At 45.6% G+C, this 3783-nt stretch overlaps 1 pseudogene; it reads left to right on the plus strand.

Annotated features, from left to right (window-relative positions):
- The first annotated feature begins 2877 nt into the window (after positions 1-2877).
- LOC105887563 overlaps positions 2878-3783 on the plus strand; it is a 10400-nt pseudogene continuing 9494 nt past the window's right edge.

A 3783-nucleotide genomic window follows, 5' to 3' on the forward strand; every position in this document is an offset into this window, starting at 1 on the left:
TTTTTTTTTTTTTGCAGTTTAGCCGGGTCCGGGTTTGAACCTGTCACCCTTGGTATATGGGGCCGGTGCCCTACTCCCTGAGCCACAGGCGCCACCCAGAAGGTTCTATTAAACAAAACTACTCTAGCACCATCTGAATTGGATTCTTTTTCCTGCTAGGACTGATTGTACATGTTCACACATCTATTAGAACCAACGCACTTTCATCTGCCTTACATATTTCAGAGTCTAATTTAAGTTGTCATGAATTCTCAATTTTTTTTTCCTTTTGTTCTTTTATTTCATTTTTTTGAGATAGTCTCACTCTGTTGCCCAGGCTAGAGTGCCATGACATCAGCCTCCCTCACAGCAGCCTCTCTCAGATTCAAGAGATCTTCCTGCCTCAGCTACCTGAGTAGCTAGGACTGTAAGAAGCTGCCACAATACCTGGCTAATTTTATCTATTTTTGGTAGAGATAGAGTCTTGCTCATACTCAGGCTGATTTTGAACTCCTGAGCTCGAGGGATCCTCCCGCTTTGGACTCCCAGAGTGTTAGGATTATAGGCATGAGCCACCACCATGCCCAGCTGATCCTCAACTATTCTAACAGGTATTCAAGACATAATGTCTGACCCATATACACTGACAATGAGAATATGAAATGGTGTAACCACTTTGGAAAACAATTTGGCAGTTCTTTAAGATGCCAAACATAAAGTTACCAAATGACCCATAAATTTCACTTCTAGGTAGCTACTCAAGAGAATTAAAAACACAAAACTCTGTACATGTTAGCAGCATTATTTTTTTTTTTTAAGACAGAGTCTCACTATGTCACCCTCAGTAGAGTCCTGTGGCATCACAGCTCACAGCAACCTCAAACTCTTGGGCTTAAGCGATTCTCTTGCCTCAACCTCCCAAGTAGCAGGAACTACAGGTGCCCCCCACAATGCCCGGCTATTTTCTGTTGGCAGTTGTCATTGTTGTTTAGCTGGCCCGGGCGGAGCTCAAACCGGCCACCATCGGTGTATGTGGCTGGCACCGTAACCACTGTGCTGCAGGCGCCGAGCCAGCACCATTTTTTTTTTCTTTTGTAGCTTTTGGGAGGCTAAGGCAAGAGGATCACTTGAGCCCAGGAGTCTGAGGTTGCTCTGAGCTATTAGGCCACAGCAGTCTAGCCTGGGGCAACACAGTGAGACTTCAAAAAAAAACCCAAAACACACAAACAACACCCCCCCCCAAGAAAACCCCAGCACCCCATGAGCCTAAAGATCACATACATTTTCAGGAGAGGGAACAGAAGGGGATCTGGGAGGGCTCAGTGGAGGGGTCTGGAAGCAGGAGCACCTACCCAAGACTGAGGGACAGGAAGGGGTTCCTGGAGGAAATTATGCCTGTATGAATGAATAGAAGAAGTTAGGCAGAGAGAAGCCGGAAAACAACTCAGGAGGAGGCAAAAGGGCAGCCAACGCCGGACGTAGCCAAGAGCTTGGTAGGAAGTTGCTGGAAGGCTCAGTGTGGCTGACATGAGGGGTACTCACACGGCCAGAGAAATGAACTCAAGCCTGTAAACTCTCGTTAAGAAAAGAGATTGCGGGTGGTGCCTGTGGCTCAGTGAGTAGGGTGCCGGCCCCATATACTGAGGGTGGCGGGTTCAAACCCGGCCCCGACCGAACTGCAACCAAAAAATTGCTGGGCGTTGTGGTGGATGCCTGTGGTCTCAGCTACTCAGGAGGCCGAAGCAGGAGAATTGCTTAGGCCCAGGAGTTGGAGGTTGCTGTGAGCTATATGATGCCATAGCACTCCACGAAGGGCAACAAAGTGAGACTCTGTCTCTACAAAAAAAAAAGAAAGAAAGAAAGAAAAAGAAAGGAGATTGCAGGGCCCAGCAAGGTGGCTCACACCTATAATCCCAGCACTTGGGAAGCCGAGGCGGGTGAATTGCCTGAGCTCACAGTTTCGAGACCAGCCTGAGCCAGAGCAAGACCCCCATCTCTAAAAATAGCCAGGCATTGTGGTGGGCAACCGTAGTCCCAGTTACTTGGAAGGCTGAGACAAGAGAATCACTTAAGCCCAAGAGTATGAGGTTGCTGTGAGCTATGATGCCACAGCACACTACTGAGGGTGACATAATGAGACTCTGTCTCAAAAATAATAATAATAGTAATGCTGGCTTGGTGCCTGTAGCTCAGCAGCTAAGGCACCAGAGCTGGCAGGTTCGAATCCAGCCCAGGCCTGCCAAACGACGACAACTACAACCAAAAAATAGCTGGGCATTGTGACAGCACCTGTGGTCCCTGCTACTTGGGAGGCTGAGGCAAGAGAATTGCTTAAGCCCAAGAGTTTGAGGTTGCTGTGAGCTATGACGCCACAGCACTTTATGAAGGGTGATAAAGTGAGACTCTGTCTCAAAAAAAAAAAAACAAAGAAAGGAGATTACAAACCTGCCAAGCTTTCTACTCTGTCTCACCCATACTAGAGCACATTTGTGATGACCCCACAGGCATCCAGCTCAGTGGGTACACGCGAGGGCAGTGGTTCCAGTGATTCAAATACTGAAATAGTTCCACACCCCAAGGAACCCTCCAGCCCTTCCCCAATCACTCTGGCCACTCCTTCACAGATCAGCTCCTAAAGGGTTCACACCTGCGTAACAGTAGTACCCCCTCCCCATGTTATCATAAGGACTAAGGTATAGAAAACTTAACCTAGTGCAGTTGACATTTAATAAATGTTAGATATTATTATTATCTCCATGGCAACCTCAGGAACAATCAAACCAAAGCCCATTCCCCAGAAGACAAATCTCCAGGGGCTTCAGGTAGATGTCACATATCCTGTCTCATTGTGGATACCAGATTAGTCGGTATCAATGGGGTCACAGGGAGCCAATGGCCATGACTTTCAAGACCAGGACAATTGATGACCTTCTCCATGCCTGCCGCTGGCCCACGTTGCAGGCATGCTCACCAACACAGAGGAAGGTGCCCCCTGCTGACCTTTATGGGGAACTTCAAAGGGATTTGAAAAAAAAAGATGTGCTGGGCATACTGGGGCTAGAAGTGGGGCTGGATTGAGACATAGCATGGGGTAATCAAAAGTCTAACTGGGACTTCCAACCAGAATGGAGTAACAGTGGCTAGATACACCCATCTATGTGAACAACTAAAAAGCCACACAAAATCTAAGCCTCTGGGGGAATGGACACCAGCTACCTGGGAGGCTGAGGCAAGAGAATTGCTTAAGCCCAAGAGTTTGAGGTTGCTGTGAGCTGTGATGCATAGCACTCTACCCAGGGCAACATAGTGAGACTCTGTCTCAAAAAATAATAATAATAAAATTAAAATATTTTTAAAAATACTTAAAGAAGGAGACTTCCATCTATGGTTAGGTGACCAGATTTTAACATTGGTAAAGCGGGACACCATTGACGGAGGAGGGGAGGGGGGGTTCTTAATTAAAAATTTGGTCTATAGGGAGTAACAAAAATTTTCATAGAATGCAAAAATAGCATTGTAATATATTTTTTAAATTTCAACATAAGTACAATTTACAAATATAATACATTAAAAAATTATGTATAGTATTATTTTATTCTTTGGCATATTTCTCATTTGAGTGAATTTTTTTTAGTAGATTGCTTTCATTGTTTAAAAGGTCATGAAATTTTTCACAAGAATTTGTTAAATTATATTTCACACATAAAATGGCTTTCTTTTTTTTTTTGAGACAGAGCCTCAAGCTGTCCCCCTGGGTAGAGTGCTGTGGCATTACAGCTCACAGCAACCTCCAACTCCTGGGCT

The sequence above is a fragment of the Otolemur garnettii genome, unplaced genomic scaffold (genome assembly GCF_000181295.1).
Source record: "Otolemur garnettii isolate 467f Iridium unplaced genomic scaffold, OtoGar3 scaffold00096, whole genome shotgun sequence".
Lineage (NCBI taxonomy): Eukaryota > Metazoa > Chordata > Mammalia > Primates > Galagidae > Otolemur > Otolemur garnettii.